Source organism: Mustela putorius, unplaced genomic scaffold, assembly GCF_011764305.1.
Source record: "Mustela putorius furo isolate JIRA1106 unplaced genomic scaffold, ASM1176430v1.1 tig00003898_pilon_pilon_pilon, whole genome shotgun sequence".
Lineage (NCBI taxonomy): Eukaryota > Metazoa > Chordata > Mammalia > Carnivora > Mustelidae > Mustela > Mustela putorius.
In genome coordinates, this window is record NW_025422047.1 from 22,988,867 (window position 1) to 23,012,864 (window position 23,998).

Consider the following 23,998-nt stretch of genomic DNA (forward strand, 5'->3'; position numbering starts at 1 on the left):
CACGGTGTGTAAATATTACTTGAGAAAACTAATGTATCAGAGTAACAATTTACCTACATTTCTGTAATTAGATAAACCAAAACAAAGAAAGAAAGAAATAGGAGTGGCCAAAATACCACTGTTGCTTGTTGCTGTAAATTACAAATTCAATTTTTTAAAGTGTAACCTTCAAGTTCAAGTTTAATGTCTATGTAAACATTTGCAACAAATTTGAATGTAAATATTTTACTTTTTTTTTTTTAACCTTACTGGAGATACTTTAGAGCTTTTCAAAAAGGTAAATCAGGTTTTTTTGGGCGGGGGGGCCTTATTGCTGTATAATTGACAAAGCTGTTCTATATTTAAGTGCACAACATGGTAATTTCATAAACTTATACATTATGAGAGAATTCCTACCATCAAATTAGATATAAGTTTTGAAAGATCAGAGGTAAAAATACTTTGTGAAATATCCTCCTGCGCCAGAATGGCATATACTTGTATGTATAGAATGAAGTCATGGGGCACCTGAGTGGCTCAGTGGATTAAGCCTCTGCCTTCGGCTCAGGTCATGATCCCAAGATCCTGGGATGGAGCCCCACATCGGGCTCTCTGCTCAGCAACAAGCCTGCTTTCCCCCCCTCTCTCTGCCTGCCTCTCTGCGTACTTTGATCTCTCTGTCAAATAAATTAAAAAAAAAAAAAAAAAAAAAGAATTAAGTCAGAGGCCTTAATGGTGGTTACCCAAACAGACTATCAGAGTTTTCCAACGACTCTTGTGCTGGCAAAACTGATACCACTTTGCAATTAGTGTCCCAGGGATTAGGAAGGTTTATTGGCTCTCTAATGGAGATCTCTTCCCCCAGGATTCAGGCTTGGGTCCCTGCGGCTGGGACAGAAGATAACCTGAATGGCAGGTGTAGTGTTCAGGTTAGGACACCCTCCTCAGCCTCTAGATCTTTGACTTTAGAAAGAAACAAAACCCAAAAACCAATGTGCCTGCCTGCTGCCTGCTGCCTGCTCTCTGCCTTTTTTTTTTTTTTTTTTTTTTTTTTTTTTTTTTACCCCCAAGAGTCTCCTCAGCGGTTTGTGCAAAAAGACTAGCTGACCCAGCCCTCTGTCTCTGGATATTCTGCTTGTTACACGTTAACTTCCCAAAGTGGAACCACTACTATACATAAAAGGTACATGAAAGGATGCTGGGGCATCAAAAAAGCCAGCTATAATAAGGCTAATCGGTAGTCTCCTACAAAGTGCGATTAATAAAAACACGTTATTTGGTATAATATGTCAACAGAGCTTGATAGTGATTTGCTCTCCAGTTCCAATTCTTTGGCCAGGGTGCTGATGCGAAGAAGATGGCAGAAATGATCCAGAGGTGGGGCATTCCTGGGATAACCTGCCTTAGCCAGTATACTGAGGAGAGCATGATACGGCAGTGCCAGTGAGTGAGCATGGAAACACCCCAAGGTAAAATCACAGAAGAAATAGATTGCTTGGGTGAAGTGAGAAGTGTTGAGAAAATAAAACTTTCACAGAATTCAGAGCAAGTATCACACATCCAAGAGAGTGAGTCACAACAGGCAAAAATTATATGAAAGGTCTCAGGCATATATCAACGAGCGGGCTGTTGAGGCGAGATCCAAACTGTGTGGCTTTAGAGTGGAAACACAGAGCCATTTACACTACTGAAGAATCAACATAAGCAATATTCAAATACCTGAGAATTGTAAGAGAGATCAGATGTGGAGGAAAAATCATGGTGACATTGGCCCCTAACAATGTACTGACGTGGGTGCTCCAAGTTAGAAGAGACAGTGGAACGGGAGTGTTGGAAAAGAGGGATGGTTTATGCCTTTCTTGGGAATTTGCTTCACTTCTCCATCAGTCGCCGATATGACCATCTTTTAAAAGTTAGTTCAAGTTACTTCTCTATGAGAAGTCTTATATGGATGGGACTCTACCTACTTTATTAACTTGTCTTTTTGTTCACCCATATTCCACGCTTTTACTGAGTGTATATCATGTGGCAGGCAGTGATATCCAAACTCCTCCTAAATCAGGAGAAGGTACACTTCTGAACCTGACCTAGGTACCTAGAGGTCTGTGCAATTAAGGAGGGGGGCAGCACTGACCTGCACATGCAAAGCATGGAAATGAGAAGTCATCACGGAGCAGAAGGTAAATAGTGCACCATGTGCACAGCCATGTGAGCCACCCATGGGTAAAGTACTTACAGTGCAGATCAAATTCAGGTACAAGGTTATCAGACCATTACAGAAAGGTTCAGAACAAGTGAGTAGGAGTCAAAACTAGGAGAGAATCACTACACATTTGCCCACAACCTATACAAGCCAGGTATTTTGTGACTCATAAACTTTCCCACAGTTATATATACAGTCATTAACCTCCTTAAATGTTTTTGAAGTGATTCCATCAGTCTTGAACAGCAGCATCTGGCAAGACTGCAATGGAGAAAGTGCTGGAGGGGGAAGTGGGATGCCACTCTGGTGGGGTTTACTCAGTGGAGACAAGGTGGCTAATGGAGGCAGATAAAAGACTGTCAACCGCATCCCCAAGGCATGAGAGGGACAGAATTCCCTTCCTGCTCCCATGGTTTACCAAGTTCACTGTCTCTCAAGAAATTGGGAAGAGGCCCTGCTTAAGCCATTTTACCTAAGGGATGGGTTGGAGAGGAAGACAGAGAAGGAGATATAAAGATAGAAACTCCAGAAGGAGATTCAGAGTCCGAGAAAGAGGGAGGGAGATAGAGAAAGCACAGGCCAGAACTACTTTCGACTTAAGTGATTTGAGTGCAGTGACCACACCGTGGTATAGGGTAGGAGGGGTGGCTAGCTCTCCTTTCCGTTTCCATCAGTTGCTCCCCTTTCTCCCCCATACTTTGATTTGAACAAAGGATTTCCCAATCTTAAATAAAATGCTATACAGTTATAGCATTAAGACAATATTCATAGTTCCTGCTTTTAACCAGATTGTCCCTTCAAACCTTGAGCTGGAAAAAGCATCTCTCCCACCCTCATAATTAAAATAATAATAATAATACCTGGGTGGTTCAGTGGGTTAAAGCCTCTGCCTTCGGCTCGGGTTATGATCCCAGGGTCCTGGGATCGAGCCCCACATCTGGATCTCTGCTCAGCAGGGAACCTGCTTCCTCTTCTCTCTCTGCATGCCTCTCTGCCTACCTGTGATCTCTGTCAAATAAATAAATAAAATCTTTAAAAAAGGGGGGGCACCTGGGTGGCTCAGTGGGTTAAATAATAATAATAATAATAATAATAAAATTGAAAAGCTGGACAAATGTAAATTTATGTTTTTTTTCTCTAATCCATTGGAAAAAGGGACACATGGTCATCAATGGTTCCCAAATCCAAGGAGACACAGGCACCATAGGGATGGATGAGATGTAAACATTTGCTTACCTGGAGCAGATGCCATTGGACATGAGCAAGAAGAGTTCAGTTAGAACAGATCACAGCTTGGTGAAGGGCAAATGTGAGTTGGCGAGAGAATGTGAAGTCCCTGTAAGACACAGAAGTTGAAGTTCCCTCTACACCTTCTTATAAGCTCTTTCTCAAACCTTATCACACTTCCACATGGGGAAAAAAACATAGGAAAGAGCCCTAAGAAAGCCTTTGCTGTGGTGGAGACCTGAGGAGAACAGCAGCTTATGCAGAAGGGGTAGAAGACTCTAAGTAGACTAGTTTCCTTATTTTCTTTGAATGAGAACTTTCGTTTATTGCAGGAAGGTCAACAAACATTTTACCCTTAGGGCGAAGGTGAAACTTCACTGACTCTGTAGGAGGCAACAAGAAAAAAAGTAATCTCTACAGCTTGGGAGGGACAGGTAGGCCAGGGTAGGCCTAGATCTAAGCGGGAAGAACGGGGTATGCTGCCCCTGCCCCCCGTCAAGATCCAGGGACAGGTGCCTGCCTCAGAATGAGGATTCATCAAAATACACTCTCCTCAACTTCTCTGTCTCTCACTGGCTTCCCCCAACCTAAAATAAACTTCCTGTAACCAGTAGCAGCTAAATCCTGCGGAGAGATCTCCAAGAAACCCTCTGTAGGGACTAATTCAAAGAGAAGACCTAAAGCTGAGGGTAAAGCAGGTACTGCTCTGTCAAACAAGCTTCCCGGCCCCCAGACAGGGTCACTACAGGCATCTGAAGCTTGAGGTACTCTGAGGGCTATCAGACTTAAACTCAGACAAATCCCTAAATATAATATACTCAGATGCCCACATCAAAGTCCTATCAGAAAAAGAGGTGTTCTTATTTACAGGCATAAAAACTACCTCATTCTCCAGTGTCACACAAGATGTGTGACTCTTAACAAAATATGACAGAAAAATAAACAGGAAATCAGTGAAGATATAAATCTGAAGAACATTATCTAACAACCAAATCTAATTCACATGTATAGAATACTTGGTGAAATAGCAACAGAACACATTTTCCTTCCTGGGGCATTTGGAACATTCTCCGAGAAAGCCCACTTCTGGGCCATAAAACAAACTTCAACAAATTTAAAATCATAGAAAAAAAATACAGAGCCTACACTTGGATTATTACAATTAAACTAGAAACATAAATAACAGAAAAATATATAGAAAATCCCTACATGTTTAGGAGACAAATAGCATACTTCCAATGTCCCGTGGGTCAATGATAAAGTTTCAGTGGAAATTTTAAAAATATTTGAACTGAATGAAAAGAAAAAAAATACCACATTTCAAAATTTAAGGGCTGTGACTGAGGCAATGCTTAGAGAGAGACTGATAGCATTAGATTATTTGTCACCCAACTTTATCTTTATTGGGATATAAGTGACAAGTAACACTGTGTAAGTTTAAAGTGTACAACGTGATGATGTGATATATATACATTGTAAAATAATCACTACAGTAACTGGTGAAAATGGACACCCTTCTCTCAGTTCCCATCTTAGAGGAAAAGCTTTCAGCGTTTCACCATTGAGTGTGATGTTAGCTGTGGGCTTGCTGTATATGGCCTTTATGATGTTGAGGTACATTCTATACCCAATTTGTTGAGACCAGTTTTTATCATGGAAGGATATTAAACCTTGCTAAATGCATTTTTCTTGCATCTACTGAGATAATTATGGGATTTTCGTCTTCTAGTCCAGTAACGTGATGTATCATATTTATCAATTTGTGAAAGTTGAACTATCCTTGCATCCCAGGGATGACTCCCTCTCAATCATGGATTAGACCCCTTTAGTCAACTGTTGAATTTGGTTTGTTAGTATTTTGTTGAGAATTTTTGCCTCTATATTCATCAGGGATGCTGGTTTATAGTTTTCTTTTCCTTTAGTGTCCTTATATGGCTTTAAATCAGAGTAAAGGCCAGCCTGGTAAAGTAGGTTTGAGAGTATTTCTTCCTCTTTAATTTTTTGGAAGAGTTTGAGGAGGATTGGTGTTAATTCTTCTTTAAATATTTGGTAGAATTGACCTGTGAAACCACGTGGTCTTGGCTTTTCTTTGTTGGGAAGTTTTTGATTACTTATTCGATCTTTTTTGTTATTTGTTTATTCAGATTTTTAAATTTTTTCATGATTTACTTTTGGTAGATTCTATGTTTCTAGGACTTTATCTATTTCTTCTAAATTGTCCAATTTGTTGGCATATGATTATTCATACTTTTCTGTTATAAGCCTTAGTATTTCTGTAGTGACTATTGTCATTTATAATTTTATTTGATTTCTCTTTTTTTGATTACTCTAGCTGAAGGATTTTCAAATTTATTTATCTCTTCAAAGAAAGACCCCTTAGTTTTGTTAATCCTTTCTATTGTTTTCTTCTTCTCTATTTCATTTATTTCTGCTCTAATCTTTATTGCCATCCTGCTGCAAATTTTAGGCTTAGTTTGTGTTTTTAGTAGTTCCTTGAGGTATAAAGTTAAGTTGGAACCTGGGTGGCTCAGTTGGTTGAACATCCGACTTTTGGTTTTGGCTCAGGTTATGATCTCAGGGTCATGACACTGAGCCCCACATTCAGCACAGTCTAATTGTCCCTCTCCCTGCCTCTCTGCCCCTCCCCCTGCTCTCTCTCTCTCAAATAAATAAATAAATAAATAAAATCTTTTAAGAAGGTTGAGGTCTTTCTAATTCCTTAATATATGCATTTACAATTTATTTATTTACTGAATAGTTTAGCTAGTAGCATCCGTGGACAAGCCAGGCTTGTTATTGGGATGTTTAGTTAGATAAAACCATGGCCCATGCTCTGAAGTTGATGGGTCGGGAGGTGGGGGTTGCCACTGGCTGGGCTCTTTGATTGAGTAGGCCTGCTGGCTGGGATCTTCATTCACATGGGGCTACTGGATATGTCCTATAATAAGGAAGGTCTACTAGCTAGGTTCCATAATCACCTTTGGTCAGAGAGGGCTGCAGGCTGTGTTACTTGGCAAGGCAGTGGCACTAACTAAATTCTGTGATTGGGTAGTGCTCTGGGCCATGCCCCCACAATTGCTACTGGTTGAGTGAGGTCTCACACTGTTCTTTCAGATGGGATGGTGCTGCCTAGTTGGATGAGGCTGGAGACTATGCTTCATGGATAGACTGGGTTGCTGTCTAGGCTCCTTGGTCAGATAGGACTACTGCTATGCTCTGCAGCTGAATGTGGTTACTAGCTGGTCTCTGATGAAAAGTGATATTGTAGGGTAGCCTCCACAGCTGGTGGTACCATAGGCTGGGCTCCAAGGCTATTCGGGCTTTCTATTCAGACTCCCTGGTTATATGGGGCCAGAGGCTAGGTTGGACTGTTAGCAGGGCTACTGGCTTGCTTTTCTGCCCAGCCAAACCACCAGATATGCCTGGGCATATCTAGTGCATAGATGGGCATAGATGCTGCTGGGCATCTATAGCAATGCTTACTGGTGGGGCAGGACTGGAAGCTATGCTTAGCCTTGGAAGAGACTACAAATTTACTTCTCTGATCATGTGCAGCCCTAGAATGGGTCCCATGGTCAGTCTAGTCCATTGACTGGGAATCTAAATCAACACAGGCCAACTGATCCCCAGGCCAGATGGAGTCACTGATTTAGCTTTACCAATGGGTAAAGCTGTTGGCTGGGATCTGCTTAGACACTACCACAAGTAGGAATGTGGTGAGCCTAGATCTGAGTGCTGGCTGCTATAAGCCCTGTCACCCTTTTCTGTCTCCATCTGACCCCCAGCAAACAAGCTCTGCAGGTTCCCCCCAGTGATCCCCATGAGGTGGGATCCAAGCAAACCTCCTGGGAAGCATCCTGCCACACTGGGAGTTCTGAACGTCCATCCTGGGCTTTTTTTTCCCACTGGAGAAACCAAAGGCCTGGGGGTGGGAGGCACTCTTGGTGTAGTAGTGGACTGGCATGAAGGTGGAGCAATGCAGTCAGAGTTCAGCCCTTTATCTCACCATTCTGAGGCAGGACTTCTCAGTCTCTTCTGTCTAGGGAGATGCTTTAGCCTTATTCCCAAGTTCTGGGATTTTCACAATGGTGTCTTATCTATGGCTAGCTAGAAAACCAGAAACTAGAAAAAGAAAAGCAAACTAAATCCAAAGGAGAAAAGAAGAAAATAACAAATACAAGAGCAAAAGTTTATTTACTAAAGAAAAACCTCATTATCATGTCTGTAGACAAAGAAAAAGCATTTGATAAGATTCAAGATCAATTCGTGCTGAAAACTAGGAATAGAAGAGAATTTTCCTAATATAATAAAGCATACTTACAAGATATCTATAGATAACATCAGAAAGACTGAATGCATTAACCTTAAGATCAGAAACAGGATAGAATACACTCTCTCAACACTCTAATGCAACATTCTACTGGAAGTTCTGGCCAGTGTGGTAACACAGTAAGAAGGAATAAAAGGCAGAAAGATTGGAAAAGATAAAATAAAATTGTGTCTATTCACAGATAACATTAATCAATACAAAGTCCAAAAGAATTTATAAAAATGTCCTTAAACAAGTGAATTAATAAGATTGCAGGATACAAGTCCAATATACAGAAACCAATTTCACTTCTATATATTAGCAATAGAGGACTAGAATTTGAAGTTTAAAAAAATTATTTAAATAACAACCCCCCAAGTGTTAGCTATAAATCTAACAACATAAGTCTAGAATTTATACATTGAAAATAAAATATATTGGTGAAAAATATTTTAAAAAGGCCAAAAGATCAATGGAACTGAAAAAGATATACACTAATATAGTCAGCTGATTTTTGTCAGAAGAGCAAATGTAATTCAGTGGAAAAATAATAGTCTCTTCAAAAAATTTTGGTAAGAAAATTGGACATCTATATGCAAAAATACAAACTTCGACCTACATAAAATGAATTATATACATAAATTTCACATGTAAAATTCCCAAACTCTAAGAAGAAAACTTAGAAGAAAATCTTGGGCTACAGATTTTAGATGTGACACTAAAAAAAGGATCTTTGAAAGAAAAAGATGATAAATTCAAATTTATCAAAATGAAAAACTATTGTTCTATGAAAGACACAGTTAAGAAAATTAAAACAAAAAGCACAAGTAGGAGAAAAAATTTTCAAATTATATATCAAGTCCTTATTTCCTTATTTCTCACGATTCAGGAATAAGAAAACAAAACAGTCCATTTACAAAAATGGCCTAAAGATCTGAAGGAACATTTCACTGAAGAAGATATACAGATTGTAAATAAGGACATGAAAAGATGTCCTTAGGGAAATGCAAATTAAATGCAAATTAAAACTTCAATGGAATACAAGTACACATCTATTAGAATGGCTAAAAAAATCATTTTTAAAAGGCAGTCTCAAGTGTCAGCAAAGATGCAGAGCACTTGGTATATTGCAGATGGGAATGTAAGATGTTTTTTCACTTTTGAAAACAATTTGGTAGTTTCTCATAAACTTAAAAAAAATTTGCCATTATGAACCAGCAATCTCATTCCTAGATATTTAATGAAAAATAATGAAAACTATTTTCATGTGAAAATCTTCATATGACTGTTTAATATACACTTTATTCAAAATCACGAATAAATAGAAAGGACTCAGATATCCTTCATTCCCTGGTGAACATATAAAGAAGCTGTGGTACGTCCATACAATGACATACTACTCAGCAACTAAAAAGGATGAATTGTTTTTGCACACAACAATATGGATTAATCATAAATGTGCCTTCTTAAGTGAAAGAAGCCAGATCTGAAATGTTACATTTTGCATAAATCCACATATATAGTACTTTGGAGAAGACATATGTATAGGAACCAAAGACAGAATAGGACAGATGCCAGGAGTTGGAAGGTGAAGGAAGGAGTTGACCAAGACTAACATATGGGAATTCCCAAGGGGATGGAATTATTCTTTGTGGTAGTGCATCTAAGACTCGATGTATTTGTCAAAACCCACAGAACTGTACTTCACAAAGAGTAGATTTTCTTATACATAAATAAATAAATAAATCAACCACGATGAGAGGGGAGAAATGAAATGCCAACCATGACAAAGGAAACCAACTACATTACAGATGATTAAAGGCAGTAGGAAAGAAATGAACTTGGGTAAATAAGTTTGAAAAAAAAATGATTTAATTTGATCCTGTAAGGTAAAGACAGAAATAATTTTGCACTACCTTTGCATTCTAGTTAGTAAACGTGTTTCTCACAGAAGTACAGTTTATCAAGTCTGAAACTATATGCATACTGCACTGGACAGATAAGGGAGTATGCTGTGATAATGAGAGCCAAGGTTCTCACTCTAGGAAAAAAAGAAGTAACAGGTAAGCAACGAGAAAAGGCCAGCATAAACAGCGCTGTTGTCGAATGGAGTCAGAGGTATAAGATAAACTTGTGATGACTTAAGTTGATGCAAACTGAACAACAAAATAAGTAATAATACTGTTGCATTATACATAATGCATAACTTTAATAACAGGTATCCATAAGTTCATTCAGTTATCAATAGGAAGCTGAATATATAAATAAATGGGGGGAAGGGACACCACAGTACTAATGCTACAAGCAAGCTCTACCAAATGGCTGCTAGAATTAGTGAATGCAAATTTATTCAGAAACAGGATAACTCTATTTCCCCTTAGTATTTATTAATTATAAAGCATATCCCCAAATATTTATTAATTATGAATGGAAATACAGTAATTTTATAGTAAAGAAACCTGGCAGGTACTACCCTATCTAAATGATCAAAATTAATATAATCAGGTATATATGGTGACATCATCTACCCCCCCAAAAGGTGCATAGAACCTCTGTGTTATCTATCCTTCCCAACACTGCATCACCTCAATCTAATCATGAGAAAACATCAGACAGACCAAATTGAAGGTCATGAAAGACAAGAAAACACTGATGAATTGTCACAGATTAGAGGAGATCAAGGAGACGTAAAAAATAAATTCAACTTGAGATCCTGATTGGATCCTGGAACAGAAAAAAAAGCCTTTATGGGAAATGCTGAAATCTGACTAAAGTCTCTAGCTTAATTAATAGTGTTGTGCCAATGTTAATGTCTTGTCTTTGATAATTGTCCAGCGGTTAGATAAGGATAACTAACATGGGTGAGGGCATATTGGGTACTTTCTGGACTACTTTGCAAGCCTTTTCTAAGTCTAAAATCATATCTAAATTTTAAAAAAACATTTTAAATGACAAACTCTCTATACTTCCATTCTAGATGCCATTAAAATATACAACATAAAAGCATACAAAATTTTCATGACTTTGTTTAGCATTCTGAATTTTACCTTTCAAAAAAAATCAATGTCTTATTTCTATAATTTCCACTTTAACTGATGAAATAAAAAGAAAGGTTTTAAACTATGATTTATACGTGTCTCTCTTCAAGTAATAGATTGTGGGTGTGGAGAGTTTTTATCCCCCTTCAATGAAAAGCCAAATTAGATATAATGATCAGTGATTTTATCTGTTTAATTTTCATAGTACTAGAGACATCTTTCAATACTGAGCAGAATTTTGAAGAAGTCACTGTAACTGGGATTTTGTGTAGTCACTGTAACTGGGGTTTTGTGTAGCTCACACTGAGGCAAATCTGCAGTTACTCTCCTAACGCTTCTCATCAACTTGTACTTCAGCCTTGGCATTGCTTATTTTTCTCTGATCTACCCAACTGTTCATCATGGGTATAAATTAAATAATACATTATTAAAAAAAGCAAAACAACATAAACTCAAAATGATAATAATGGCATCAACATTACATGGGGTAAGAGACTGACTAAATGACTACATCAACAACCACCTTATGTTTGGCCGCCTTTCTTAACTGCTTTACATTCACATCTTGTAAGTATTGAGAGGTTCTCCAATTATTCCATTTTAAATACAAATACGTAGTTTTCCACTGTTCCGTTTGAAAAGTGGAAACTAGAACAAATGACGTTGCTGGCTTTAACGTCTCCCTGAATAATCTTCAATTTCTGCATGTTCACAAACCATTGTTTGAAAGGCACAGGCCTGAAGATAGGTAAAGAACTGACCACTTTAAATGCTCAACTTGTTTATACAGAGCAGAATACACAAAATAAAAGAAAGTCAATTTTGTATCATTTAGGATATTTTTGGCTACAGATAACAAGACAAGAAGCCCTAAGGCAGGGTGGCGCTCTAGAGTCTATTAATTCATCCACTTAATGAAGACCTAGGAAACCCAACTTCTTTATGTATTTCCATTGCCACATTTTCCTCACAGAACTTCCAGACATAAAAATGTCCAAAGAAAGGAGTCTGTTGCTCTGTGTCACTTTGCAAAGTGAAGAAATCTTTCCAGGAAATTCTCACCACCTAGTTGACATCCTTTCATGTCTTATTGGCCAGAATTATGTCACTTTCCCATCCCTAAACCAATTACTGGCAGTAAACCAATGTACTAATCTAGGATTGACTCCTGAATTGAGAATATAGTCACTTTCCCTGAAAGCTGGATATAGATAAAGCTAGTTTGTGTTGACAAGAAAGACTGGGTTAATGGGTATTGAGTGGGCAGCCTACTGTGTCTATTAAAAGCATCTTTTGGAAGGAATTTAAGTTTACAAAATTGTACAGAGAATGGGAGTGCATAAGTAATAAGAAAGCTTAATTCAGTGTTATGAGCTATGAGAGAAATATACCCATGATTCTATCAGTACACCTGTGCTAGGAAGATTGAGAGCTAATGTCATCAGAGATGGCTTCCTGGAAAAGGTAACACATGGACCAGATGGGGCTGGAGGAGTGTAAGTATGCGTTGGAACAGTAAAGACAGATGAGAGCAAGAAGGGCACCCCATAGTCTATGCCAAGGAGTTTGTGTGCACTGCCCTGGAATTGACTGAAAACAGTGGAAGACTTTAAACACGTAAGGGACATTGTGAGATTTGCTTTCAAGAAAGATCGCAGTGTACAAGAACAGACCGCTTCTTCCTCTGACATTTTATGCTTCTTATTATCTGATCTTCCTTATCGGCACTTAGCATTCATGAGCTGATATGAGTTAGTTTTCATGTGGAGAGAAGCTGAGTCTTATTTCCTAAACTACATTATAAATGCTAAGAGGGCAGAAATGAATGGCCAGTTACTCAGTTAAATGCCTCTCGATACATAGAACACCAATAGCATCTAGAAAGTGCTGACGTTGTTGTTTGTCAACTACTTCCTGCACATTCCATCTGCACCACTGCATTAACTATAACTCTAGATGGTATGATTGGAGGCATGATTGAAAAGGGTATGAGTGGACACAGTCAGAATAGGGCAAGACCGTTATTTCCTTCATCAGTGAAACAAGTGATTATCATCCCTCTCCTTTAGAGTTTATTTATTTATTTATTCATTCATTCATTAGAGAGAGAGTGTGCAAGTGTGGGGAGGAGGAAGGGACAGAGGGAGAGGAAGAGAATCTTAAGCAGACTCCATGATGTAGGGTTCGACCTCACAACCCTGAAATCATGAGCTCGAATCAAGAGTCTGATGCTTAACTGACTCAGCCAACCAGGAGGCCCTCCCTTAGAGTTTTAAGGCTTAAATATATTTCAAGTGAAACATTACATATTGGGGACTAAATAAATAGAATTTTGTCTTGTTTATTTCTTTATTATTCTCTCCATAATTGGAACATAAACCTCTATGACAACAGAGAGTTTGCTTATCTAGCTCATCAAAGTTGGATGTATATCTTTGTTCTGCTACTTGTAAGAGTTGTGACCCTGGGCAATTATTTAGCTCTGTATTCATCAGTTTATTCATTTGTAAAATGTGGTTAATAATAGTACTACCTCATGGGATTGTTATGTAAAGGCAATATATATAAAGTGTTTAACACTGCCAGGATACAGAGTAAGCATTTGTAAGAGTGACAATTATTATTTGTGATTACTTAGAAAGGAACAAGGCAACCACTGTTCACTAAGATTAAGTGAAGACCAATTAATCTCACAGCAAACAACAACACCTGCAATAACAAAACCCAGAATACTAGTCTTGGAAATCAGAGGCCAGTTCTTCATAGAGTATACTTGATGTTAGCCAGGCCTCTGGTAAAGCTTCTCATGATACCCTTGCAGACAAGATGCAAGAATTGATCTTTCTGACAGACCGTCTCAGAACTTAGTAGCCAGAAGGTTCCAAATCATGGTCTATATCAGAATCACCAGGATGTTCTATGAAAAATGAAGATGACCTAACCCTTGCCCCACCATAAATCAAATGAATTAGAATTATACAGGTATTCTCCAGGAATCTACGGTTTGATCAAGCTTGCTGGATGAATCTGATTTGCTGCCAAGCTTTAACCACTGAATTATACCATGCAGTGCTAAAGGGCAAGTGTTCTGTCTTCGATGTTTTTATAGCTTTAATAATGATTTAGTGTCCGACCTATAGTAGATGCTCAATAAATATTTATTTGTTGGACTGTGAAAGAAATCTCAGGAACGTGCATATTGCTATTGAGTTCAACATGTTCAGAAGCCATTTGAAAGAGACTGAAGGCATGCTTAACAAATTTACTGATGGCAGAAAAGACAGAGCACAGCAAAGAGAGAGAGACCCAGTGAGAGAGGGAGTACAAGCAGGGCGAGTGGGAGAGGAAGAAGCCAGGCTTCCTGCTGAGCAGGGATTCCCCATGTTGGGCTTGATCCCAGGACCCTGGGATCATGACCTGAGCTGAAGGCAGACTTTTAACTACTGAGCCACCCAGATGCCCAAGCCTAAGGTTTTAAAAAAATAAAACGACTGCCTAAGCAACATTTTATGTAAAAAAGAATCAAAGATCTAGTTGCCTCCATATTAATGTGACCTAACAATAGGACAGAGGTTATTGACAAAATATGTATTATCTTCAGATATGTTAATCAATGTGGCACAGCTTTCCATTTGCCTTTTCCAGGGGTAAGTCAGCATCTGGGCTAAATCTGGCCCTCTCCTTGCTTCTCCAAATAAAGTTTTATTGGAACACAGCTACATTCATTTGCTTATGTATTGGCTATATCTGTTTTCTCACTAGAGCTGCAGAGTTGGGTATTTGCATCTATCATATAAACTCCAAAGCTAAAAATATTTACTATCTGGCCCCTTGCAGAAAAAAGGCTGTCAACCCCCGTTTTATCCCAAATCATACTCTCCCCGCCTTCCTTAGTAATAGGACCTACAACTGTTATCTGGGCATATGACTACCTAGATTAAAGACTGCATTTTTTGGGTATCCTTTGCATCAGGAATTTCATGTGACTGTATTCTGGACAGTGAGGCATATGTAGAACTATTGTGTTTCAGCTTTCTGTAATCTTCCTGGAAAGATAGCTCCTTCACCCTCATGCTGGTTGGAAATTAAACTTGATAGCTGGAGCTCAAACAGCCATCTGGGTCCATGCAGATAAAAGCCTATGCTTGGCAGCCTGGACCTGAAAGGGGCCCAAGTCCCTGAGTCCCCAGTGACTCTGTGGAATTTCCACAGTAGTCCTTCGCTGCCAACTGCCAGACATTTTTTACATATAACAATTAAAAAAAAAAAAAAGCATTGCTATTCATTTGCAATGTTCTGTCACTTACATACGTACCTATCCTAACAGATCCAGATGTATAATGGCCAGCTCTCAGAATGGATTCTGCTGTTCAATCACATCAGGAGTCTTTCTTGCCTTGTGAAGTTATAGAACTCTCCATCACTGGAAGGTTTTAAGCAGATCCTGAAAAACCACCTGTCAGACAAGTGATGCAGAGTTCCCTGAATTGGATGGAGGTTAAACTATATGACCTCCCAGATTCTAAGTTGGGTATTCCTGGACCACATTTTTCTTTATTAATGGAAAGTGTTAAATGGGTTCTTAGTTCAAGCACTTAAAATGATTAAAGTAACCAGCCAGAAAGCCAAGCTGCCAAAATGGAAAGTGCAGAGGGAGTAAAATATCAGCACAATTTCAACTTTCTATTTGCAGCAAAGCAATGATTCTGATGGTCCATTAGGCTCTCATTGAGGGAAACACTGACACTACATCAGATGACAAAACCTCCTGTCCAATAAGCTGCTGCTATCCATTTTCATAGAAATGCTGGGACAAGGGAACAATATCATTCCTCCTTGTGGGTGATCCCTTTTTGCAGAAAATGTGTTTTGTATTTTATTTTATTATTTTATTATAGATTGTAGTTAAATTGAGCCCAGCATGAACACCAATAATCTGTAAATAGATTTATGTATCCTCTATTACATAAACATGAAGGAAAGGGAATCCTTCAACGAGTGAAGGATAAGAGTCAGGAATTGTGTAACTATGGCACAAACATACCTTCCGATTGTTGATGCCTCTTTATTTGCATTTTTTTCAGGACTCATTGTGAATGCAATTTCCTCAATGATCCTGCTGCGAAGGACAAGCCAGGTTTTCCCATTATTTTCTCTCATGTTATCTTATATTTATCCTTCAGGGAAGTTGTCACAAATACGATTAATCAGTCGTTTGATCCCTTCCCAGTAGTCTGTAAGATCCTTGAGCACTGTGGCCATGTTTGTCTTCATCACTCTTTATTCCCATCTTTAAGGCAGTGCCTGGCTAATGGCTAATGGAGGCAGTTAAAAAAAAAAAAAAACAACAACAACAAACTTGTTGAAGGGTGATGATGCAATTAGGAGATATAATTCTATTATTTATTATATCTTACCTCCACATTGGGGTGCAAGTGCAGATTTCTCAGCTTTAAATAACCCAAGGCAGAATGACCCTTATTAAAAGAAAAATAGGGCACCTGAATGAAAAACAGACAGCCACATCAATGACAACAAACTGGATACCCTAGTCGTAGAGCTCTGTTATTTCTTTACTTTTTCAATTTTTAAAAAAGATCTTATTTATTCATTTGACAGAGAGAGACACGGTGAGAAAGGGAACACAAGTAGGGGAAGTGGGAGAGGGAGAAGCAGGTTTCCCACCGAGTAGGGAGCCCAATAGGGGGCTCGATCCCAGGACCCTGGGATCATGACCTGAGCCAAAGGCAGACAATTAACAACTGAGCCACCCAGGTGCCCTGAAATCTGTTATTTCATTTGGCCAGTCAACACCTGAGAACTCGTTTCAATGTTTGGGGAATTCCCGATGCTAGTGAGACTGCCTCCCAGTATAGAAGCTGAAAATAGCAGACATTCACTTTCCCAGGCTCTCATGCACCTTGGGAGTAGATAATTGACCTAGACTGTAGTGATTAAATTAACAAGTTTCTGACTTTGAATCAGGAACCCTGGCAGCTTTTGTGACTTGCAAATAAGAACACCAATATAAAGCCTCGTACCAGAAGTGAGTATGTAACAACAGAAGAAGAAAACAGCAGGTTCAAAGAGAATGAAGGCCAGGCCTGGGTTCAATAACATGGATTTCCTTTAGCAAATGTCCACCAGGCCAATCAAGCTGCTGCTATTGATGAGTATCCCTTTGTCAACAGCTCCAGCTAATCAACCCTAATTCTTGGTGGGACATCTAGACATTGGGTATTAGGTCGTCGATTACATGTGATGCACTTAACCATGAAAGGAACTTCACTTTTTCCATATTAGAAGAGATGGCTATTATTGGTTTGGCATTCTTTCCCCATCAACCATACTTATTTCAACAACCATCCCTAGAGTTAACGAATGCCTTATGCCACTCGATAATATCTCACACAGCATTGATAAGTGCTTAGAATTATGCCTAAAATACAATTAAGCCAATAAAACTATTATTGTCAGACCTTCTAGTTTTGCCACATACTGCTTCCCCAAAAAACAGATGGTTGCATGTGACAGAACATTGTCTTATTAGAGTATATTTTGGTGTCAGTTTCAAATAACTTGTGAGTCTGAAATACCATCTTAAAAAGTGATATATACTATACTCTAAGCCAGAAACCATACAATTACTTCCATAGTCAGTACACAGAGTTCCAAAAATCAAGATACGGCGCTATCTATAAGAGTTTCATGACTTTACTTGGGTAGTCTTGAAAGCAAGACTGGTAACAAAAGCTTTTACATGGGCTATTTATTTGGTAAATGACTTGGGGGCAGGAAGGAGTGACAAGAGAAATAAAATGGAATGAAAGAAATAGAGAAATAAAATGGAATGAGTCAAAGACAAAACAACTGTGTATTTTACAGTTAGACACCACTGTGGGCAAGAGGTACTAAGACCAACATCTTACAAAAGGCATCTCAGAATGTTCCTTCTGGGAAAAAAGTAGTGGAAGCCTGTCTATTCCTCCTCTTTCAAAAGGGGACGAAGCTGGCCCATGAACTTCTGGACTACACATGTCTGAGCACTGAGTCAGTTCCTGCACTGTTCATGACACCGCGTCAGAAGGCTCTGGAGCAGGAAGCCAGAAGGACACAATACAGGACCAAGGTGACTCATTCCAAGTTACACCTGCACAAAGCTGAATGAAGCCTGTCTGGGACTAGTAGGACGAAGATTTCTTGAGAAAGAGGTGGGGCTGGGTAGATTGGAAGGACAAACAAGTGAAATGTTTGAAACACTTCAATGAAGTGTTTGAGAGAGTTACCATCACTGGTTAATGTAACAACCCGTGATTCTCAAAAGATTATTGCTCCCAAGCCTGATTCTGTATGTTAAGGACTTAGAAATCTTTATTTTATTTTATTTATTTGTCAGAGAGAGAGAGAGAAAGAGAGCATGCCAGCACAGGCAGACAGAGTGGTAGGCAGAGGCAGAGGGAGAAGCAGGCTCCCCACCAAGCAAGGAGCCTGATGTTGGACTTGATCCCAGGACGCTAGGATCATGACCTGAGCCGAAGGCAGCTGCTTAACCAACTGAGCCACCCAGGCGTCCCAGAAATCTTAACACAAAAGAGAAAATCCTTCTACCAGGAGACACAACAATGTCTCTACTGAATTTGAATCCCCACCATCAGTTTTAGAAAAATTAATGTGATTTTTTTTTCTTGTGCTTGTCTTGATCTTTTCCTTCCATCTACCCAAATATTTTATTTTATTTTTTAAAAGGTTTTATTTATTTATTTGACAGAGAGAGATCGCAAGTAGGCAGCAAGGCAGGCAGAGAGGGAGAGAGGAGGAAGCAGGCTCTCTGCCTAGCAGAGAGCCCAATGTGGAACTTGATCCCAGGACCCTAAGATCATGACCTGAGCTGAAGGCAGAGACTTAACACTGAGCTACCCAGGCACCCATACCCAAATATTTGAAATGTGATGTGGTAATGATGAATACCATTACGATTTGGTTCATGGAATACCCATTACTGAGAGAGGATTTTAAGGAAACCAACAGAAAAATAGACATTACCCAGAACCTTGGCTTTGGTGCTGAATGAAGCAACTGAATAAAACATGAGCCATCTACAATCGGAAATGACCAAGTGTATCTCTGGATTACGGGGCATAATTGCATTATGTCAGGCAGGATTTTTTTCCTTTAATGTTTACTAATTATAAAAAAGAATGCATATTGATGTTGGTCACACAAATGAGTAGACTATTTGTACTAATGAATTTGTGTTCACTGCCAATCCTATGGTTTTTCCTATTTCTATATAAGGAATTTTCTGCTGCATGAGACCTTTTGGAACCAGAATTCCCTTCCTAGTTGTTATGGTACATTTTATGTGTCAATGTGACTGGACCAGAGTGCCTAGATATTAGGCCAAATGTTATTCTGGACACTCTGCATCTGTGAGGGTGTTTTCAGATTAACATCTGAATCAGTAGACTGTAAAGCTGATTGCTCTCCCGAATGTGCATGGATCTCATCCAAACAGTTGGAGGCCTGAATAAAACAAAAGGGCTGACCTCTTGAATGGAGAGGACCTCCTCTTGCCTGATTATTGAGCTGGGGTATTAGTTTTTCTTGCCTTTGAATTTGAACTGAAACCTTGGCTCTCCTTGGGTCTCAGGCCTACTGGCTTCACACTGGAACTTACACCATTTACTCTCCTGGTTCTTGGGCCTTCAGACTCTGACTGGAATTACACCATGGGTCTCCAGTTGACTGACCATGGATTCTGGGACTTCTTATCTCCATAATCACTTGAGCCAATCATTTATAATATATTAATCATATATTATATGATATATATAATATATTATATTATATATATATAATATAATATATATTATATATTATATTTTGGTGTCAGTTTCAAATAACTTGTGAGTCTGAAATACCATCTTAAAAAGTGATTAAGCACTTTTATATAATATATAATATATATATTATAATTATATATATATAATATATTATAATATATAATATATTATAATTATATATAATTGTATATGGTTATATATAATAATTATAATATATTACACATTATTACTATATTTTATATATGTATATATAAAAAATATATATAATATTGTTGGTTCAATTTCTCTGGAGAACCCTGACTCGCACACTTGGGGCTTGCTTTTCCAGACTTTTCCCAGCGATATGATACTTACCCAGATATTGCCAGGAGGATTTACCCTAAAAGTCAAATGAGAAACCCAGGTTGTTTTTTACTACAATTAAGAATCTATATCAATGTGAACATTACCAGAATGTTGGAGACACGAAAAGTCACATTCAGACTGATTGAAATATATATGTGTATCTATATCAAACTGCAGCCATGACCATCTGTTGGTCTAAAAATCTAGTTCAGCCCACTCCCTAAAGAGTTTTGCAGTTCTATTTTCTATTATGGTTTGGTTGAGGCTATTTGAAAAGGTAACTGGCACTGTACTATATGGGATTGGACAATGAAGTAGGCCTTAGGAATAAACAATTAATAATGTGGGAGAAAGACTTTACTCCTGTTATTCCCATGAAGTAATGACATGTTCATAAATTGACAAGAAAGCAGGTCATTTGCTATATGAACAAAGTTAATTAAAAGAAACATATACCAACTATATAGAAAAACAATTAGAAAGAAAACCTAAGGGCAAATAATGCTCCATCTCTCTTTTTTTTTAAACAGCTTACAGCATCACTACTTTGATTTGCCTTTTCCTAATTCTTTGTACAACTAACTTTTTCTCTTAAATATTTATTTTTTTGAGAGAGTACGGGGAGAAAGGCAGAGGGAGAGAGAAACTCGGGCCAACTCCATGCTGAGCCTGACTCAGGGCTCAGTCTCTGACTGGGGTCATGCCCTGAGCTGATACCAAGAGTTGGCTGCTTAATCAACTGTGCTACCCAGGCACCCCTGTGCAACTAATTTTTTAAAAGCTTAATTATAGTTCACTTTACATTTATCTCTCTAGTCACCATTTTGTGGAAAGTAGGAAGGGTCAGCATTGTCTCTGCAAGAGAAAGGAAGATGAAAGAGAATCACCCCATCACAGTCATCAGGATATTTTCACATATGGAGCTACAGAAATTAAAACAAGAATACGGCTTCCATTCCTACCTTAAGCAGTAAGGGATATTTTCTAATCCATCCATAAATAATAATAATTTTGTCTTCTTTCCAGGTCTAGTACCTCTTTTAACAATTTCCTTCTTACACTGTTTCTTTTATAAATACCCAAAAGTATTTTATTCAAAATAGTAAAAAACAGTTGTTTTTTGACAAGCCATGACAAGGATGAATCAGTGAACTGACGGGCAGAGACCTAGGGAATGCTGAGATGGCATTAGTTTGGGTATGATGTGCTCATGAACCCCAGTAGGAAAAAGAGAAATGGGTAGGAAGGGACATGACTGAGAAATATTTTAGATACTTCTCTGCAAAGAGTTGAAAGGAAAAAAGAAAAAAAAAAAAAAAAAACTTCAAACCTTCCTTGCAGCAAGATCTAATTGTTATTGTGTTTAATAGGGACTGAAATTGATTATAATCCATTCATTTAAAAAGAGGTGAGGAAAAAAGGATATTAATTAGACATCATGGTGTATAGTTCTAAATATGTGGTTTCAAGATAAATTAAGAAACATTTTCACTTTTTTATATATTAAATGATCTGACACTCTAGCTATATTTGAAATATGTTATGATAATTAACAGTATTCTTTCACAATTTTTCCGAAGCAATTTTCCATAGATTACTTCATAAGGTTTCCTTGAGGCAGGAAATATAGAAGTGCTTTTAGTTTGTGCAGCATGTAAATTATCTTATTTGATACTTATAGTCCTATTGTGTAATTCCTTTTAATTTATTCTACTCATTCAATAACAAAACTTTCAAACTTGTACTTTTCTAGGCACAACATACTGCTCACACTTTATTTACTAACCTATCCACCTGTAGGCTTTCTAATTCACCCTTCAAAACTTGGTTATTCCAGGGAGTAACCCTTATCTGCTGAATGTATACAATTGTGTGTTTGTGTTGGTGGGAGGGGACTGATGGGCAGGTGGACGTCATCAAAAGGGCAGAAATTGGCAACATTTTCTTTCCTTGGTCCCATGAAGTCAACTAGGCTTTGGCTTCAACGGATCATCTCTTGGAATAATCAAGGTCTTTTTTTTTTTTTTTTTTTAAGATTTTATTTATTTATTTGACAGACAGAGATCACAAGTAGGCAGAGAGGCAGGCTGAAAGAGAGAGAGGAAAAAGCAGGCTCCCTGCCCAGCAGAGAGCCTGATGTGGGACTCGATCCCAGGACCCTGGGATCATGACCTGAGCCGAAGGCAGCGGCTTAACCCACTGAACCACCCAGGCGCCCCAATCAAGGTCTTTTAACGAGCCAAATTCATAGACAGAAGTAGGAAAGTTGTAGCTAAAAAAGGAGAGCAAATTTTATTATAGAACTCAGTTAAGTTGAGGGTCCCAATTTTGGTAAGTTATACTATAGCTATCCAGACATGTAATGGCCAATGAACTGATAATTTTTTAATGTTATAAAAATATAATATATTGAGTTTGTTTAAATTTAATTACAGCAAAGAACCTGTAGTAAGTGTGAAAAATATACCTAAACCTAAATGTTTCTTCAACACAACAGATGTTAGTTCTTGTAAGTTTTTCTAAAGTTATGACTTATAGCTTGAGGTCTTTTGTTGTTGTTTAAGCTGCATATTTCTTAAACAGCTTAAGTTTCCAGGGAGTAAAACTGCGTCAGATGTTTCACAGTAATTAGAAGAGAGTCTTATGCCTATGTAAATATCAAATAATTTAAATTAAAAAAAATTAAAGAACAGCTTTAAAAACTTATGTTTACTTTCAGGATATTTTTCCAAAAGAAATTAATTGAGAAAGATTGATCTTGGAACTAAATTTCCTATAAAAGAGATAAATGATGTTCAGGGTAAAACAAACAGGACCTGGTTAGAGATTGTATCTATTATAAATTTGAAGTGACTGTTCATTAATTCAAGTATCTGTCAGCCTTTTCTAAATTACCTGACCAGTAGGACTGGGTTTGTTGTTCAGGATGTTCTGAGTCATACACTTCCATCAAGAGCTCAGAGTCAGGCCACATTTTTAAAGTTTTTAATTTTCTACTCTCATTGACAGAAAAGGCATATGCTTCCTCTTTTCATCCTTATTATCATCTTAATCATAAAATTTGCATAACATGTCAATTTATTCTTGAGAGTATTCTTTTTTTTTTTTTTTTAAGATTTACTTATTTATTTTAGAGACAGAGAGAATGAAAGAGAGAGAGAGAGAGAGAGAGAGGAGAGGCGGAAGGAGAGAATCCCAAAAGGACTCCCTGCTGAGCATGAAGGCCAACACAGGACTCAATCTTTAGACCCACGAGGATCATGATCTGAGCCAAAATCATGAGTAGACACTTAACCAACCGGAGCCACCCAGGGGCCCCTTGAGAATAGTCTTTAAAGAGATTACGGAATTTTGGTTCTAATCTGAACCACTTTAATTATGAATTTACATCTGAACCAATTTCATTTGTAAATCATGAAACTTAGTCTATTCCTTTCCCATGTAACTCATTTTCTGGTTTGTGTTTTTAAAAATTTCTTAAAGATTAAATGGTGCATAATAGATACACACAAAAATAAAAATATTTGCTGTATACAATTTGATGGTTTTGGACATATGCATATACTCATGAAACTTCCTGTTTCGTTTTAAACAATCATGATAATCTTGCCATGATATTCTCCTTGCAAGTGACTGGTTTAGAATGTACATTGATATAATCTTGGACACAGAAAAATAAGAATAAATAGGCAAAAGGCATATTTTTATTTTTGTTCACTGACTAAAAGTAGAAAGAAGGAGTGGGGAGAGAGGAAGAGGTTCCTTTTTTTCTTTTCCTTTTCCTGTTGGGCTTGTTCATGTCTACATGTGATACCTGAACAGCTTTGGCTATCTTGTGATTGGGCATGGGGAAGCTTCTAGGAGGTGCTGGAGTAGAAAGTTGAAAAGAAACTGGGTCCTTGGTGACAAAATTGAACCAATAAATTAATCAGCCCCGGAGGCTCACTAACTCAGGATGTTCTAATTTTTGAAATAACAAATGTTCTTTATTGTTTAAAGCAGTTGGGTTAGGGCTTTCTACTACTTGTAGCTGAAGACAACTTAACTAAAGCCG